Source organism: Myodes glareolus, chromosome 21, assembly GCF_982192425.1.
Source record: "Myodes glareolus chromosome 21, mMyoGla1.1, whole genome shotgun sequence".
Taxonomy (NCBI): Eukaryota; Metazoa; Chordata; class Mammalia; order Rodentia; family Cricetidae; genus Myodes; species Myodes glareolus.
Window position 1 is genome coordinate 9,110,076 of NC_142046.1, and position 20,356 is coordinate 9,130,431.

The window sequence follows — 20,356 nt, forward strand, 5'->3', positions numbered from 1 at the left end:
CTTAGCCTGGGAATCAGGAAATTAAGTTAAAGTCTCCCTTCTTTGCTATGACCATTGCGGCGTCTCTAGGGCCTGCTTCGCATTCGAACACCAGGATAATCGGATCAGGGGTTAATAAGGACAGGTCTCTCACCACTGGAGAGCAAATGAGCCCTTACTATAACCTTGCTTTATGACTAATCATGGAATTCAAAGATGGATGCAGCGAAGGAGATGCAATGGGAGTGTGGAATTGAAGAAGGACGGATGCAGTGGAGAATCCAGAGGCCGAAAGACCAGCTGGGGCGCCAATCCAGGCCTCCAGGGATGGAGACAAGAGAATAGTGGTTGACACCAGAGTATGGACTAGAGAGGTGGAGCCTGTTTAGATCCTGCCAGGGATAACACGCGGGGATGGGCGGTCAGTTGGAACAAGTAGAGCTTGAATCTGGTCCACTACAAAGGAACATGCAGGTGCATACCCAGCTTGGGGGGACATCCAGACCAGCCCTCAACCTTCTTCTGCTAGAGGGGTCAGAGTGCAGGGCCGCCTTTCCTGACCCTCTGCTCCAAAGCCACTGTCCTCAAAGTGGACGGTGTGGAGGGTGGCACACCTTTCACTCTCTCCTGGAGGAAGCTCTTCCCTGCATTGTCCTCTCTCGCCCTGAGCTGTCACTGTCTTGGTCACCGTGACCTCCCTAAACCCAAGCATTAGGAGCACTGGTTGCTCCGACAGAAGATCTAGGTTCGGTTCCTAGTACTTACATGGTGGCTCACAACCATCCGTAACTCCAGTCCCAGGGAAGCTAACACCTTCTTCTATCCTCTGTAGACACCAATCACACCTGTGGTGTGTGTGTGTGTGTGTGTGTGTGAGAGAGAGAGAGAGAGAGAGAGAGAGAGAGAGAGAGAGAGACGAAAAAGAGAGAGAAAACACTTAAACAACATAATCTAAAACAAAAAAAAAATAAATAATTATATAGGAAAAAATCATGTGCCTGAGGAGGCCAGAGTGATGTTTGTCAATGCGCCAGCTGCTAGAGCAACCCTCCAACGGCTATTGCTACCTCAGTTCCCACTGAGCCCACAAGTTAACACTCCTGACAGTCCCATAGGTTCAGCTCCACTTTGAGCCAGAGCTCTTCCAAGCCAAGGCAGCAAGAACTGCTTCCCTACCCAGTGACAAGACTTTGTCTCTCTGAGGGCCCCACCTCCTGCCCCACACCAGCCACAGGCCCTCCTGTCTACCTAGGGCCCACATCTGAATGTCACTGGGGAGGTCTCACCCAGCTGGGTCCCACCCAGCATTTGGAAATCCCAAGCTGACTCTCATCTGAATCATTCCTGAGCCCAGCCCCACCCCGCCCCACCTCACAGACAGGTTCACAGAACAGAGAGTTCTGTAGTCAGCTTCAGATCTCTTCAAATCTTGGTCCCAAACCCCAATCTCCACTCTCACTACCTGAAGCCTTCAACTGACTTTTGTGGGCCTCAGTTTCCCCACCAGAAAACGGGTTTACTAATTCCATTTCTGCAACAGCTGCTCTGAGGACAACAAGAGCCGGTCCATGTGGGCATCCAGCCTTCACAGGGACCTCAGCACTGGCTCTCCACTGCCCCTTCTTTCCTTTCCTACCTGAGCAGGTACCTGCTCAGTGCATGTTTCCATTAAGTATTGAAATAATAAAAATAACAATAATATTTTTATGTATGTACTATGTATATATAATCTATTTTTTAGATTACAGATTCCCAGTAGCCCTGTGAAGCCAATACTGTTATCTCCTTTGACAGGCAAAGAAGGTTGAAGCCCAGGACGGTCATGGTTTGCTCAAGATTCACTAAGAGGAAGCAGAAACCCTTCAGGGCAGTGGGAAACTGGGTGGGGGCGCCAGTTAAATTACACAAGCAAGTCCACCTGAGAAGCTAAGGACTGAAAGCCACAGATACCACTTGTTTGTCTTTCTTGCTTAAATCTTTAAAACAACCCTGAGAGGAAGGAGATGGTGCAGAAGGAGAAGCAGAGGCCCAAGGAGTCCCCGCGATCTTGCGTGAGCTGAGGAGGGAGAGGGGGACAACAGCCCCTACCGGAGCATTTTGTAAGATGAGAGCTTGTCGCTCACAGCACCCATGATGGGCTTTGCTTCTTCTTCCTCTAAGCAGGAAACAAGCTGACCCACCAGGAGCTGTACGCTCTGGGCTCTGATCTGTTGCTGCGGTCCTAGAGCGTGGGTAGTTTATGAGAACTGTAGGGCGAATGATGGACGGCATGTTCCAGCTTCCTGTGTCAGGACTACATTTAGTTGCATATGACAGAAAGCACCATATGAGAGATTTCATCAAAAGAGAGGATGGGAAGGGGGTCTTCCTCAAATGGCAAGAAGTACTTAGGTTGAGATGCCAGTCATGAGGACACATGTCATGAGGAGTGGACTCTTCAGTCAGGCCTTCTGATGGCTATATCTGTGTGTCACCCCCTGCCCGGGCTCCTTGCTCCAAGTGTGGAAAGGCTGAGGAAAGAACAGACACCCCCACAGACCCGCATATATTTCTCTTCTGCCAGACTGTGTACATGGCCTCCCTTAACTGCAAAGGAGCTTGGGAAATGGAGTTGTACAATAGGCAAACAAAGGGCAAGATGCGTGGAATGGAATGGCCAGGTACAGAGTCTGCCAAGAGCCAAAACTATTTCACATGTGTGCTGTGACTCCTCAGGAGAACGAAGGCACAATTAAATGCTGCAGTTCTGAGGTGAGCAACAGTTTCCAGTCAAGGGAAGAAGTCCAGAAATAGCAAGACCACAGTAAGGCACAACCAAGGGCTCCCAGAGAAAATCCAGTTCAGCTGCCTACAGGTAGAAGAATTAGATCCCTCCTCTGTACCCCTCTGGCCTCTTCTAAAATGGGCCAATTGTTACGATTTTGCTGACCTTCCCTGTCAGTACCCTGTCCCTTTAAGAGATGAGCTCTGTCCACTCCTGATCTTCCTCTTCCCACCAGGCAAGCTGACCTCTGCCCCCTTCCCTTTTCTTGTTCTCAGCCCACTGTTCTTCTGAAGAGGCAGGTTTCTGTCTCTCTCCCCATCCTTTCTTCTCTCTCATCTCGGCCCCCTAGCCCTCTTTTCCTCTTTCTCTCTTCCCCCATAACCCTCACCCTCCCATACCCTCCCAACACCACTAAATAAGCTCTCCGCCCTCAAGCGCTCTCTGCAAGGCGTATTGTCTGTCCCTTACCCATGGGACCTGCCAGGGTCACTCACTGTAAATCTTTGATCAATCACGTAAGAAACAGCGCTGCACCAATGCAAGGGCACCACATCCTTGGCAAACAAGACCACGGCTTAGAGACTGAGAGCGCAGGAATTTATACTTCAAACAACTTCTCCATCCTCAGGCCAAAGCGGTACAAGTCCACTGTCTAGAGCCTTGCAGATAGAAGCGGACTGCTGACCCACCCCAGGCAGGGAATGTGTCCCTGCTTTAATGCTTTGTTGATCGCTCAGAACCACTTCGCCATATACAGCCTGGAAACATTCTCACTTACGTCAGCTTCTCATTTGATCTCGGCAGCAAGCCTTCAAGTAGGGGTTTCACCTCTGAATAGGGAGCCCCTGAAGAAACCAGGATCGTTTCCAATGCAAGAGACAGACATCCAAGGTCACTTTGGCAAAAAAGTTGAAAATCAGGATAGAGATGGCTACATCCAAATTCCTATTCATTCCCTCTCCCTCCCAAGACTTGAGTACCTCCAGGTTCACACTGCCCCCGGGGCCCAGTCCTATTTGATAGGATAATGTCTTTCTCCTAAGAGCCCCAAGAGAGGTTCCTGACACTCTTGATTATTCTGCCTTAGCTCCAGTAACCAGTTTTGAACCAATTGCTATCACCAGGAAGGTGGAATGTTCTGAGTATTCTGGCTGACTCGTCTTAGACTGTGCATGACAGACCGGGAGCAGGATGCTTCCTCAAGAAACCTGGGTGCAGCCAACAGATCTGCTGGGGCAATGATGGCTTGAATAGTAAAGATCTAGTGTTGCAAGCATGAAGAACTAGGTTCGGCTCCCCCAGGCCCACATAGAGCCTGCTTCTGCAACACCGCCTGTCATTCCGCACTGTACAGAGACAGGAGGATCCCTGGTGCTCGGGGTCAGCCAGACTAGCTTAACCTGTGAGCTCCACCCTCACTGGGAGACTTACCTCAAAAAATAAGGTAGAACTGGGCAGTGGCAGTGCACACCTTTAATCCTAACATGAGGGCAGCAGAGGCAGGTGACTCTCTGTGAGTTCAAGACCAGCCTAGTCTTGAGAGAGTTCCGGGACAGCCAGGGCTACACAGAGAAACCCTGTCTCGAAAAACAAAACAAACAAATAAACAAAAAACCAGAACAAAACAAAAAGGTAGAATGCAATTGAGGATGAAACCCAGCATCAAACTCAAGCTTCATACACACACACACACACACACACACACACACAAACATCTACACACACAATTTTGTGATTAAGTTAAAAGAGGAAGGAAGAGAGGCAGGTAGGAATAGCTGCGGACCCTCTCTCCCTCTAGGTAACAAGAAAGGCTCAAGAGTGTGCTGAAGCAAGGGGGCTTTGCCTGTAGCCCAAGAGCTGGAGGTGAAGGAAGGTTAACAGCCTTTGACCTTGGGCCTGGATGGAGAGACAGGTGACATGGGGGTGGGGGAACCCAACTGTGGCAGAATTCAGGGCCTTTTCTTCTCTGCCCTCAGGAGACAGAAAAGGGTTGGCCAGGAGTGCTGGGGCCAGGCTTTCTTCTACCTCCTGCTCTGGTTGGGGCAGGAAGGGATCTTTACATCTGGAGAGTAGCCAAGGCCCACAGGACAACCAGACACTGTCCAGAGACAGTGTTCCGGGTTCCCTCGTTAGGCTTCTTAGTCTCCGTAATGAAAAATGGACTCAGAAGGAGGCTCGAGCTTTACTGGAGTGTAAGAGAGAAACAGCAGGGCAGGTAAGCTGTAAATCTTGACAGCTGCCAGGGAGAAGGGAGATGGAGGAGAGGGAGAGGGAGAGAGATCCCTTTAACAACAGACAGCCTCAAACAGCCTGGTGGCAAAGAGGAAGAGAGGCAGGCAGCTTCAGAGAGCCAATGAAAAAGTCCTGTTTGTGTCTGGCCAGTACCTAAGAACTAAGGAAAAGTTACACATTGAGTTAGGGTGCAGATAGTGGGCATGGCCACACAGGGCTCCAGATGTTGCCTGGTGAAAGCTCGGCTAGCAGGTGCCTCAAGGGAGAGGCTTCTGGGAAGAGAAAGTATATTATCTCATTAAGATAACTAATTATATCCTCTCCTTAGCATATCCCCTCCCGATGACTCAGATTTCAAGAGGTGGGACCCTTGGCCAAGTGATTGGCAGTCATACCTGGCTAAAAGAAACAGATAATCCCATGGGTTGTTTTGGGTCTCTTCCAAGGGCCAGAAGTAGAATTTAGATTTTATTTTAACCAGAGAAAGGAGGAAGTAGCTTTGCCTTAATGGGCCTCAACAAAGCCAGATACCTCTGCCTTTTCATACGGTAATTTAAATCCTGAGAAATGATAATGGGGCTATCACCAAGGAAACAGAGGTCCCTCCATCTGAACAGGTAATCTTAAACCAGTTAGGAACCAGACCAGGGACCAAAATCCTCTATACTAGTAGCATTTCTTGGCTCAAAGCCAGGAGAGAATCAAAAACATTTCAGATTTTAGCTGGGATGTGAACCCCCTAAGTGCCTGTCCTGCTTATACCTCCCATCTTCATCAACACGGTCTCTGTCCTAGTAGCTGCTGTGATGAAGCACCGGGACCAAAGGAAACCATGAAGGAGTACTGCTTACTGGCTTGCTCCCCATGGCTTGCTCAACCTGCTTTCTTATAGCATCAAGGACTACAGACCCAGGGATAGCTCCACGCACAGTGGGCTGGACCCTCCCACATTAATCACTAAGAAAATGCCCTACAGGCTTACCTACAGCCTGATCCTATGGAGGCATTTTCTCAATTGAGGTTCCCACCACTCAGATGACTTCAGCTTGTGTCATGTTGTTATAAAACTAGCCCAGTACAGTCTCTAAACATGTTTTTTAGAGGTGGGAGCTGAGCCTCACTGAGACAGTCACTTGTGCAAGTCACACAGTCATAAAATGGTAAGTTTGGAATGACTCCCAGGCTTGCACACCCTCTTGAGCAGTTTATTCACCGGTGTTACTGACATTTTGTGAGGGACTGGCCTGCACAGGGCAGGAAGCTAACAGTGAACTAATAGTAATCTCAGTGTGACAATAGCCCAAATTCAACGTTGGGCCCAGCCATGACAAGCTCAATAGAGGCCTGAGTCTCAGTAGTTTACCCTGAGACAATACCCAATTCCAAGAAAGACCACAAACTGAGACCACCCAGGCACCACCCAGGAACAGACCATCCCAAGAAAATGCCTTATGTTCCAACCATTGTAGAAAGGGCCACCTGCCAGCACACACACACATTGCTTTTCACCAGGATGCCCCTAAACAAATATCAGCCAATCAGGAGTACTGAACCTTAGAAATCCCTCACCCCAACCTCTGCTATTATAAAAACCCCACCCCAACTGAGCTAGGGCCTCTCTGATAGTGCCAATACGTTGGACACAGGGAGAATCTAAGTTCAAACTTAAATAAGAATAAAGGTTCTTTGCTTTTACATACAGGACTTGGTCTCCTAGTTGGTTTATGTGGGACTCCGTGATCTAGGCATAACACTCACACCCTGCAGACTCAACTTCTGCTCCTCTCCTACCACCCTGTGCAAGTCTGGTTCCTTTCCATGGGTCCTGCAACACATGTGTTAAATCGGTGGATGAACTACTCTGGGGCAGTGTACTCAGATACAAATCCTGGCAGGACCATTCACTAGCTGGAAGTCATTGAGAAAGTTACTTGGCCTCTCTGGGCCTTAGTTTCCACATCCGTAAGATGCATCCTCACAGGGCCATTATGATGTTTGAGTTTTTATGAAACACTTAGGATACTGCCTAGAGCCTAACAAACACTGCATCAGTATTTGTTAAGTTAGCAGGACTGTGTGTGTGTGTGTGTGTGATGTCTTACTACACATTTTGCATACACTCTTGTGTTGATGATCTTTCGGGAGCCTTTCCATGACCCTGAAGTGTGTTCTGCACACCTTGAGAAGATGAAGATCCTCTGCAAAAAGAGCTGAGTTGGCCTAGCAGGGGTCTGCAGGTTACAGGTTACTTCACTGCAACCCCAGAACTACAGACTCCAGCCATTCAGCATTTCCCACACCTGCAGGCAGATGGACATTCTTTAAGCTAGAAATGAGCAAGTGCATAAAAGAGCTGCCCAACTTCTGGAAGCATCCTGGCCCACAGTTGTGAAGAACAAGGATCCCCTCCAACCCCAGTTTCTCTCTCCAGCTACTGTGTGTGTGTATGTGTGTGTGTGTGCGTGCATGCATACATGTGTGTGTGTGAATGTGTGTGTGCAGGGGTGAGTCACTGAGGTACTGAAAAAGGAAGCACAGCCATCCAGTCAAGACCACAGGACCACAAGAAAGAACTAGGTGGTAAATGAACATTGAACCATGCCCATGCCCACACACTCATTCTGAGAAAGAGACTGTAAGGCCTGTGGTTCGGGATGGTTTGCAAGTCAGGCAAGGACCTAGAGACTGAAACACAAGAGATGTGGGTCATCCATGAAGAGAGAATGCAGAATGCCGTTTATTCAAGCTTAGAAAACCTTCTATACCTAACTGCTGCACAATGGAAATCCCCCAGGCAGATGGGAAATTACCAGGCTCAAGACAAAGTAAACAATGGCCCTATAGCTAACCACCAGGGAGGGCAGAGGGAGCACAGGAACAAACAGGATGTTTTGCCAGAAACTGCAAACTATGAGCCCTGGGTTATATCTGTGGGCCCTGCCGATCCTTTTTTATAAATTACATGACTAGGCCTGTCTTAGGTGGCATTGGACGTCAGGCAACAGTCCTTACCCATCATGGGAAAGTGTCCAGGTAAAAACACATTTTCTGCCTTATGTTAGGGCAGCCCCGCAAAGAGCTCACTAGTCATTCTTCACCATGTTCAGCCAGATTTGCACTGAAGGATCCTCTGGGGCAATAGCTAAGAGAATTTGCGGAGTGGCAACATTGACCTGAGCTTCCTCTGGCTCCGGCGCCATGAAAACATGAAGATGATGCTTCAGCACATATAAGCACTCCTAAGGAGGCTGTGCCTGCCCCATCCTTAATGAGTCTGCCTGTAAATTGGAGCCCTTTAAGTATGGTCTCAGGGCTAGTGGGTATTGTTAACTAGAATAATCTCATGAGCCAATTTGTAAATTGTGCACTCCAAGGTCCATGAATAGCAGCATTAAACATTTCACTGTATCTGTTCAGTTGTAACCTTAGCTATTAATATCATTTTGAGTGACCAAGGCATTTGCAACCTGCCCCATAAGGAATCCACTGTGCTAGCAGTAGCAACTGGCTGACTAATGGCAACTCCAGCAGCCGTAGCCACTGTGGCAGCCACGGCAACGGCCACCAATATGACTGCTGTAATGCCAAACTCTCTTCTTGCTCGATGCAGGATGAGTTGGTCATCATGGGATGGGTTGACAGGTAGAGGAACAATCCTCGGCACTCGGACCACCACAGCCAGCTCCTCAGAACCCCAGCAACTCTTCAGTTGACAAACCTGCTTAGAACATTTTAAAACTCCAGAAATATTAGCAGGATGATGGACAACAACAAAAGAGAAAGGGGCGGCGATACAAACCCCTGCCTGGAAAGTACAGATTTTTGCTAAATGGGATTTTAGAGTCCAGGGGGAGGCTGTAATGCACTTGGCCCAAAGTATGGAAAGACTTCAGTTGTATCTCAAGCGCCTAGGCCAGTAGCTACTGACTGGAGCTGGGCGAATTCTGCTAACAGAAGTATCTACAACTGAGGAATTTTCCAAAGCCCTGTGATTATTTTGGGTAGTATTCAAAGACACAGTGGTTTACCTTTGCTAAAATTGGTAGATAAGAAATAGGGCCACATAGGGCTGTCCAATCCTACTGGCAGCAGAAACAGAGGGTTCTTTACCAGGGTCCATCTGATCTCTTGGCTCTGTCCTGTCCTCAGGCTCCTGGAGAGGAAAACCCACAGCATGCACCAGATGCTCAGGTACCCATACTGGACCACACCAAGTGCCACCTGCTAGATTCTTCCATTTGACGTGAGGCATCCTGAAGAAACTGGCCACCAATGTTGGTTGGCAGCAGTACAAGATTGAGCATCAACAGTCAAAAAATTTAAAATGTATAAAATAAAAGATAAATGGTCTCTGGGGGTGGAACAATATTCCCCCATTTTTTGTTTTGTGCAAATAGGATTCCAAAGATAGGAGAATTTTGCTTATGTATTGACTGTACAGCAATCAATTCAGTCACCTGAGCACATTTAGCATCAACAGGCTGAATACCAAAATCAGAAGGGGAGGCCACCACAGCCCATCCGGTGGAAGACCCATCAGTAAACACATTCTGAGCTCCTGTCAGAGGTTGCAAAGAAATAACTTTAGGGAAGCATACCTGATGGCTTTTGAAAAAGGTGACCAACATATCAGAAGGATAATGATTATCAAACTTGCGGGAATTAGTACATAAGAAATTAGTACATAAGGTCCAGTCTTCAGCAAAATTTTGCAGCCAAGTTATTTCTGCCTAGGTATATCATGTAATAACCTTACCAGGTAAAATTCCAAAAGTTTGCAAACTAAATTTATATCCTTTCTGAATAACACATAGCACAGCAGAGGGATAGAAGATAACAATTTTTTGCAGTTGACACATGTTCATGTACCCATAGGATGGGTCCTTGCTGCCAAAAAAAAAAAAAAACTCCAGTCGAGGGGAAAATTATCAACAGCAGAGGCTGGCTATAGTCAATATAATGATTATGAGCAGAGGCAAGCTTTTCTTCAATTAAAGGAATGCATTGCCTTGCATGATGTGTCAACTTACAGAAGAAAGTTGGATCTGAATTCCCCTGCAGAATGTCAAAAGGTGGTTTTAAGGCTCCCACAGAAATTCCAAAACTGGGCCGGACCCAATTGAGGTCTTTAAGTACCTAAGCAAAGAGTAACTTTCTTTGGTTTCACTCCTGTCTGCAACAGCTGGCATTACTGATATGGAACTGCCCCAAGAACTGGTATGGAAACTGTTGTTGTACCTTTTCAGAAGCAATCACAAATCCTGCATGTGCTAGGCATTCCTGCAAGTCAGCAAAAGCCTCAAGAACTATACCTGGGTCCCATCCAGCTAATAGAATGTCATCCATATAATGAATGATATACAGTTGAGAATACTTATAACGTATTGGAGCAATAACCCAGGCCACAAACATTTGGCAGATGGTAGGACTATTAGCCATACCCTGGGGTAATATTACCCATTGGTAGTATCTATATGGTTCTTTGAAATTTACAGACAGTACACTGAAGGCAAGTTTATCAGAATTTTTTGGATGCAGTGGAATGGCGAAAAAACAATCTTTGGGGTCAATAACTAAAAGATGATATCCTGCAGGAATACCCACAGGCTGAGGTAGCCCAGGTTGAGTTGTCCCCATTATTTCCATGCAATCATTTACTGCTCTAAGATCTTGCAGCAGCATCCATTTACCAGACTCATCTTAATAATAAAGATAGGAGTATTCCAGGGAGAAGTGCATGGTACTATGCATCCTGCCTCTATCTGTTCCTGAACCAGAGTATGAGCAACCTGTAATTTTTCCTTACTTAGAGGTCATTGCTCTATCCAGACAGGTTTTTCAGTTTTCCATTTTATGGGAATACTTTCTGGCTGCTCTGCAATGGCCCCTAAGAAAAATTTCACAACCCTGCACACTGTCAGGTGACTATTGTATTATTTTCTTGACTGCTAAAATTTTGCCTGCAGATTTTGCCCAACCCCCACCCAGGGACAAAGTCCTGGTCTGTTAACTTGCACTGCACAGGTAGGAATAGTCTTGGGAAGAAGTAGTTCAGCGCTTAAAGGAATTAAAATTTTACCAGGAATTATAGACTATGATTATACTGGAGAAATTAAAATTATGATTGAAGCTGGGGTGGGAGCCCTTGTCATCCCTCAAGGAGCAAGAACAAGTTCATGGTCAGAACTGCTCACATAGCTTGCAAATATCTCTTCCCCACAAATTGAAAGGAAGGTGTTCTAGGACAAATGGTCTTTTAAAAATGCCATTATGGCCTTCTTCATCCTTCCAATATAAATATTGGGTACTGCACTCTGGAGAATTGGCCATTCCTACCCCCTGTAATGCCAGAGTGGCCAGGCCATGGGCCAGTGTTTTCTAGCAACCACAAAAGAATCAGTCCCTGTGTCTGTAAGACCTTGGAACTTTTCCCAATTAATTGTTAATGTAAGTGTGGAGTGGTTCTCTAAACTAGAAATTCAAAAAGCTCCAGAGTCAAACTGTGGAGTCAAACCCCTTATACCCTCATTCTTGTTTAAAAAATGGATTAGCTGAATGACACATGAATAAAAGTACTAGTTGAGCTATTCTTGCTCCTTGAAGGATGACAAGGACTCCCACCCCAGCTTCAATCATAATTTTAATTTCTCCAGTATAATCATAGTCTATAATTTCTGGTAAATTTTTAATTCCTTTAAGTGCTGAACTACTTCTTCCCAAGACTATTCCTACTGACCCCTCTGGAATAGGTTCATATACTCCAGTCCCCAAAGCCTGCACACCCATTTGTGGGGTCAATACTGCCCAGGCAGAGGTACAAAGGTCCAGTCCTGCACTTCCTGGAATACCGCAGACAAGGTTGTGGACAGTGAGGTGTTTCTTTGAGGAATGAATCTGATGGGAGCAGCTGGTCTGCTCACTGCCCTGTACACTTTCATTTGGGGGCCTGGGGCAGGCCCATCCTCCTGTTTCCCAACATGGGAAGGGGATTTCCTTGAATGTCAGTTTTACAGCAGCAGCCATTAGCCCAATGGGCCCCCTTTTGACATTTTAGACAAACACCTGGATTTTCCCTGGGTTGTCTACCTGCCCCTCTACCTGCAGGGCAGTTCCTTTTGAAATGTCCCAGTTGTCCACATTGAAAACAAGTCTTTGATCTAGCTCCAACTTGACTTCCCCTAAGAGCAGAAACAATTACTTGTCCCATCACATGAGTGCCATCAACATCCTTGTAAAACCAGATATAGTCATTTAAATTCCTATTTTTATGGGAACGTATAGCCTCCTGGCAAAAATTTGTTAACATTTTCATAGGCTAATTGCTTTATGAAAGGCTTAGCTATATCCACATCCCCAAAAATGTGATCCCCCCCCCAGTTGTAACAGGTGGTCAACAAACTCAGGATAAGGTTCTGTGGGTCCGTGAAGAACCTTAGACAGTTGTTCCCCTGCTTCTATATTAGGTAGAGCTTTCCACACTTTAATGGCTGCAGCAGCTATCTGAGCATAAATAGCAGGGTTATAATTAATCTATGCTGTTAAGCCCATGTACTGTCCTATGCCAATTAATGTGTCAAGATTACACTGGGGGAAACCCACAGAGGCATTATGCCACATGGTATCTATGCAATATTCAAACTTCTTTTTTAATAGTAAAATCTCCCTTTCTAAAGTCTCTTCTTCCTCTTCTATATACTTTTTATTACTTTTAACTTCCCCTTCCTCAAAGTTCTTAATAGACTTCACAGATTCTTCATCCTGAATCTCCTCAAAGGTTTTGACCAAATTCTCTAATTGTTCTTTTACTTTTACATCATCACTGAGAAGAATGTTTTTGACTAAATGCCATAATGAAAATGTTGCTATTGGAAATTCTTTTGGCCCTTGCTCTTTTAATTCTTTTTGAAGGTCAACTTTTATCTGCTCCCAATCAGAAATATTAAAGCTCCCTGCTTGTAGAAGCCAGGGACTAAACTCTAAAACTGTCTTAATGAACTCGTATGCTGTCTTAGTTTTGAAAGTGGTGCCTTGCTTCTCTAAAAGAACTATCAATTGATGCCTTGCTTCTCTAAACAAACTATCAATTGACCCATCAATACTGAAACAGAATTACTAGCACCCATCTTCAATTCACCCTCACCATCAATATCTTACATGCTGGCCAGCCTTCTGAGGGCAGTATCTCTAGGTTCCCTATTCCCAATCTCTCTGGTGGCCTCCAACTATAGCACCTGTACTATGGGACGGTCCACGAGTCAGGCAAGGGGCTGGAGATTGAAACACAAGAGGCATGGGTCATTCATAAAGAGAGAATGTCAAATGCCATTTATTCAAGCTTAGAGAAAACCTTATATACCTAACTGCTGCACAATGGAAATCCCCCCCCCAGGCAGGTGGGAAATTACGAGGCTCAAGACAAGTAAACAATGACCCTATTGTTAAACACAGGGGTGGGGGGGCAGAGGGAGCACAGGAATAAACAGGATGTTTTGCCAGAAACTGCAAACTATCCTCAATATGAGCCTCAGGAGGAGGGGTAGACCTGTGGACCCTATAAGAGACAGACTGGATATGTGGGTACCTCAGAACCTCAAAACTTGGAGCCCTTCCTATAAACAGTAGTTTCTCTGTCCTGCAGCTGCTTCAAAATAACCATTTTGAGGCTCATATTAATTTTAAATATTCATCCAATACTAACTAGCTCTTGTATCTTAATCCATATTCTTTATTTATGTTCTGCCACATGGCAGTACCTTTATTAGCATGGCACATTCATCACTTTACATCCGACTGGTGATTTCTGACTCCTTTCTTCTCCTTTCCACATCCTTAGTTTGGTTGTCCTACCTGGCTACTGGCCAATCAGCATTTTATTAAACCAATTTGAGTGATGAGGCTTTACATTATACAGGAGGATTATTTTACAGCATGTCCCCCTTTTTGTCTAATTAAAAAGAAAGATTTTTAACTTTAACATAGTAAGATTATATGCAACAAAAACAGTTACCAAGTAAGAATTATAATAACAATATCTAATCTATTAGCATTTGGCAAAATTAGAGAAAATACTTAATTAACTTGGTGAATCTAAAGTTTTGCATCTAATATGCTTTCTATTATAACTATGAAAACTATAATCATAACTATTTAGTCTTCAACTCTATCAGTGACCCCAAAAGATGAAATGTTACCTAATAACAGGACATCAGGTTATCTGAATAATAACCCAAAGTTCTTCAGTCTCCCAAAGTTTCTGTCTCTGTAATATTGGGGCATCCATCTTTGGCCTACAGGCCTAGCATATCTGACAGACTTTCCTGTGAAGCAGGGAGTTTTGAATGACTGTCCTACCTTATCTTGGCAAAGCTTAGCAGTTTCCTTTTTTACATCCTGCTGGTCCAGTTTGATCAGCAATTTAGGCAAGGGCAGTTTCTTTGCCCACATGGTTAGCATTTGCCATAAGGAAAGCATACTCCATATGGAGTTTCTTTGATGTTCATTATCTTCTCTGAAGTAGATCAGTGCTGCCAGAAACAGATGTGTCTCATTTTTATGAAAAGCCTTAGTTCTGAAAACATTTTAAATGTCATATTCTGTAGGTCTTTGAAGGGTTTGAAGATTGCCTGTCTATCTGAACTATATCTCTCTACATATCTAGAAAGCCTAACTAACATGACTATAAGTTTGTTATTATAGATGACTATAAATTTGTATTTTAATCATACTTTTAAAATACATATAATTAATTTTTATATAAATAAAAATATTACAAATATTTTTAAATAAGCTGCATAAACATAGTGACTTAAACAAGAGTAGAAGTATACATACAGTATAACAAAATTAACTTCAAATTTGTACCAATAAACCAAAATACATACCAATGTATAAGTGGAGACTGCTCATTTATGTCCCAGCTGCCCAGACCCAAATAATCACACAGAAACTATACTAATTACAGTAATTTTGGCCTATTAGCTCAGGTTTCTTATTAACTAACTCTTTTTTTCTTACTAACTCTTACATCTGAAATTAATCCATTCATATTAATCTATGTATCACCACGAGGCTGTGGCCTATCAGTAAGGCTCTGGCATTCCGGCGTCTTTCTCTTTCAGTCACTACATTGAGTATCCCTAACTCTGCCTCTGTTCATATTTCTTGCTTGGCTTTATTCTGCTAACTCATTGGACAAAGCAGCTTCTTTATTAATTAATGGTAATAAAACATATTCATAACATACAGAGGGAACCACAACATCTCCTATTTTCTGTCTAAATAAAAAGGAAGGTTTTACCTTTAACATAGTAAAATTACATAAAACAAAACAAGTATCAAGCAAGAATTACATTTTCATAATAGTTTATTTGAATCTGGAAAGTTTCATATCTAACTTATCTTTTATCATAACTAAGGAAAACTATCACTATCTGTCTTCAGCTCTTCAAAGACTACAAAAAGATATAATATTATCTAAGGAAACAGAAAGGGCATTGTAAGCAACTTCCAAAGTTCTAGAATTGACAGATACATTTTGCTGCCTGAACAGTCACCCAAAGTTTTTCTGTAACATTGGGACACCCACCTTCAACCTACAGGCCCATAGTATCCAGCAGACTTTTCCATGGAACAGGAAATTTGAAGCTCTATTCTGCCTTGTAATGGCAAAGTTCATCAGTTGCTTTCTTCTGTGTTCTGCAGAATGTCTGGCAGTTTCTTCTGTGAAGCAGGAACCCTGAAGGACCATCCTGTCTTTTGGAAAGTTCAGCAGTCACTTTTCTGTGAGTCCTATATGTCCAGTTCATACAGTATACCAAAAAGCAATCCACACAAGAGCAGTTTCTTGACCAAATGGCTAGCCTTGTCACATTAAAGGCAAATTCTGTAACAAGTTTTTACAATGCCCATAAACCTTTATGAAGTAATTGGTGCTGTCAGAAGCAGACATGTCTCACTGTGAAGAAAAGTCTAAGTTCTTAAACCATTTTAAATGCCATATTCCATAGGTCTTTGAAGTGTTGAAGATTATCTATCTAACTGAAATATATCTCCGTATATCTAGAAGACTTAATATAATTAAAGGTTTAATTATTAGATAACTATTAATCTGTATTTCTTAACTCTATATTACATTTTTAAATGAGCTGCACAAACAGTACCTTAAACAAGAGCAGAAATTCATATACACAGTGTAACAAAATCAACCTTATATTATTGTCAATAGACCAAGATCCATACAATTCCAAAGTCTTCATCTCTATATCATATATCCCCACCCCCTTTCTAAGAAAGAGATTGACTGTGACCATTTAGCCATTTACAATCAACCCTCTTTAAATAAAAAAAAGACATTTATAAACAATCATTTTGAGAATTTGGGCATAGTTTTCTCCAAACTGCTTCCTGATGTTTGTTGGGCAAAGTATTTTTAGGGTTCATGGAGACCTTTCAAGGGGTCTTATTCCATCAAACCACATTAGCATGAAAGGATTTTACAGGTTCTCATCTTCTGTGGAAACAAAAGTAGAACACCTTTTCCAAAGCAACATATCCTTAGACTCAAATTTTGATTTCAAGATACCTTTAAAATATATATGTTAGTTTTGCTTAGCAGCCCATACAACAAAATGTCTCTCTGTACTTAACTCATTCATAGCCAAAAGATTCAAAGAAAACCCAATAATATGCACAATCCAGATTCTTTGTGTATTTTCCATCTTCGCATGACTTATTTTTTACTTCTTTAATCTATGACCAACTATCTGTACTCATTTATATTATAACTGTCTACACTCTTTTTCTTCTCTCTACCAAGACTATGTACATTTTTAAAATAGACTATGCCACATCCAGAAGTTTATTTCTGTCTGAATCCGTCTTTATTGCATATCTGTAATTTATTTTCTGACCAGGTACACCCTTTTTTTTAAATTCTAAGCAGGTGTGGCTAGGATCAACTCTGTGGCCCTGCCCATTGGCTCTGCCCCACCCATCATGGCGAAGGCATGTACACCGCCTCTTTGAGCCATGCTTATCACCCCAGCTCCAGGGACACAGCAGGTCAACGTCATCATTAAACCACTAGTAGCATTCTGCTCAGAAACCCCATTTAAGTGCAGGACCTCTGGAAAGGGCCAAAGGTCTTGCTGCCAAAGTTCAGCATGAACCAGGGACTGGCTCTTAAAGAAGCTATGCAGTTTTTGCTGCTAATTCTGAATTAGGAAGCCTTCTCTGAAAAGAGCCGCACCTCCACTCACCACCAGCAAACAGTGCCTATCTGAAAAAATGCGACTACCAGAACTCCAATTGACTCCCATTTTTGTGTGTCTAGAAGTGCTTTTTTTCCTTAAGCTTTTCTTAGGTCTTATATGGATCCATGCCTCAGACGGTGGACACCATTTTGCAAGCTGAGACTGCTTGTTCATTTCCTGGCCACCCAGACACAAATAACCACACAGAAACTATATTAATTACAACACTATTTGGCCTATTAGCTCAGGATTCTTACTAACTAACTCTTACATCTTAAATTAACCAATTTCGGTTAATGTATGTATCACCATGAGGCTGTGGCCTACTGGTAAGGTTCCGGCGTTCTGGCATTTTTCTCTATCAGCAGCTACATGGCATCTCCCTGACTCTGCCTACTCTCTCTATATATTGTAAAACTCTAAGCCATTTCTGATAAAGGCCTCTTAGCCTTAGTGTTTTCCCTCCTCCCCTGGGAACCTGACAACTACACATGCACATACTGGAATATTGGAGACTCTCTATTTTCCTGTGTCCTTGTGGATATTCTCCAAATAGAGCTTCACTCCTGGAATTAGGACAAGATAACCCACAGAAGTCCACAGATGTTTTGACTCAGTCTTGGTAAAGGGGTCAAAGTAACCCTCAGATGTTCCCTCTTACCTCACCTGATCTGGCAACAGCCCTCCAGCCCTGGCTTAAACCAATTATTGTTAATAGCCCTTTGAATAAGCCAATCCTAATAGTTGAAGAACAACCCCCGAGCTTCCCCCCACTTGTTTCTATGGATTTTTACTTTAAAAGTACCAGGTAGTCGGGATCTTTTGGCTTCTCGTATACTGAAAGACCCTGTCGTAACAGAATTAAAATTCTCTTTATTTTACACCAACTGTGGTGTGAGAGTGGTCTCTTGGGGCTACTCCTCCTCGGTGATTGGACTTCAGGGTCCAACAATATCTCTGTTCAGATTTCTTGCCTGGCTTTATTCTGCTAAGCCATTAGTCAAAGGAGCTTCTTTATTAACTAATGGTAATAAAATATATTCACAGCATACAGAGGGGAATCCCACATCACCAATGTAAAATATCCTGAGATTAATAGCTGATTTTGGGTTAAAGTAGATTCAATAATCTATCCTTTTATCTTATTTCTATATCCCCTTTTCTCTTTTTATAATTAGATCCCTGAATCGAATCTCCTTTGTTCAGCTTTTTTCCTGACCATTACCAAAAACAGATTGTAACCAACCCCCATAAACAATGACAAACATTTATAACCAGTATTTTAGGAATGTGGGTTTAGTTCTCTAGACTACTTTCTGTTGATTAAGGTGTTAGTAATCTTTAGGGGGTCCTAAATAAATTCAGGATTATGGTCAAGTCCTGGCTGGAGTATCATCTCAGCCAGCAGTCTGGAAGTCGTGCTGGATGTAGAACTCAGAGGAAGCCATAGCAAAGGCATTCTGAGATGTTGGGTCATCTGGCCCATTTGTTTTCATCGATGCATGGTCTCCTTGTTCTGAAAAGACATAAACATTTAAACATTGGTGTTGGGGAATATTATTTTCAGGTGTGTGACTTTTATTTAAACTTCATTTGCTAATTCTGCGAAGCCGTGTTGCTGTGCCTGTCTAAAATACCTGATGGTCCTAATAAGGAGACGACCAGCCAGTAGCAAGGCAGGAGCAGGGAGAGGCGGGGCTGAAGGCAGAGAGAATAAACCGGAGAAACAAAGAGGAGAGCAATGAGAGAACTAGGAGAGAAGGGTGTCAGGGGCCAGTCACCCAGCACACAGCAAGCCATGGAGAAAGAAGGAAAGAAAGGTATACAAAAACAGAGAAAGATAAAAGCCCAGGGACAAAAGGTAGTTGGGAAAACATAAGAAAAGTTGGCTAGAAACAAGCCAAGCTAAGGCCGGGCATTCGTAAGTAAAAATAAGCTTCCATGTGTGATTTATTTGGGATCTGGGTGGAGAGGCCCCCAAGAAGTAAAAAGAATAAAATATCACATAACATTTTGGCATTCCAACATGAGGCTCAAATAACCATCTAGAGCTTGAGAAAGCCGGGGGAAAAGTATATGGCTCCTTTTAGAGGCACTGCTGCTCAGCCCACAGAGCTCAATGGAAACTAGAAATGGCAAGTTAAGTAAAAGACCACTTGTGGCAGTGCAAGGACCAGCTTCCACAGCTAGGAATGTTTAACAGTTCTCAGTCATGAACCTCTGACAGGCTGCAAGTGTTGGACTTGGCTTATGAAACAACCCGAGTGGGCAGAACCAGCTGCTAGAGAGGTGGAGGATTCAGATGTTTCTTAACAGGCTAATGTTGGCTTGTGCAGTCAAAAAAAGGCTAAAAGATATGCGGTAAAAGAGGTCCAGATGGAATGAAACCTTTAAACAGGTCCCAGAGTGTTTTATATTGTGCATAGGCTTAAGAAAGAAAGAAAATGAGCCGGGTGTTGGTGCTGCATGCCTTTAATCCCAACACTCAGGAGGCAGAGGCAGGAGGATCTCTGTGAGTTTGAGGCCAGCCTGGTCTACAAGAGCTAGTTCCAGGACAAGCTCCAAACTACAGAAAAACCCTGTCTCGAAAAACCAAAAATACAAAAACAAAAAACAAAGAAAGAAAGAAAAAAATAAATATAGGAAGTCATAGAAAGAAATAGATTAAAAAATTAAAGTCTTTACAGAGACAGTAAAAGTAACATAAAAGAAAAAAAGCCACATAAAGATGGGAAACATAGGGAGTCTGGACCTTATATAGTATTGTGTTGATTCTGAATATTTTGATTGCTGAAAAACAAAGGACATCCGATAAGAGCCTGAAATTGAGACAAGGACTATTGAAATAAACCAACATAGATACTTTAAGAATGTCTTAACTTTAAAAAAAAATGTACTTGTTAAATGGAAGTTAAAAATGCTTTGGAGAAGTGGTTTTCTTTTGTTTTCAGAGGAAACAAGAGGCTGTGGATTCATTCCAGGTTGATTTGGATCTGGTTTGATCAGCGGAACCTTCTGAATCTTGACAGGTGATATCTATCAACAAAGCTTATAACTGGTCTTCCCAGGACTTGACCATTACCTCAAATTTTCTCTCTGGGACTCTAAAAACACTTCACCTACATTCAAC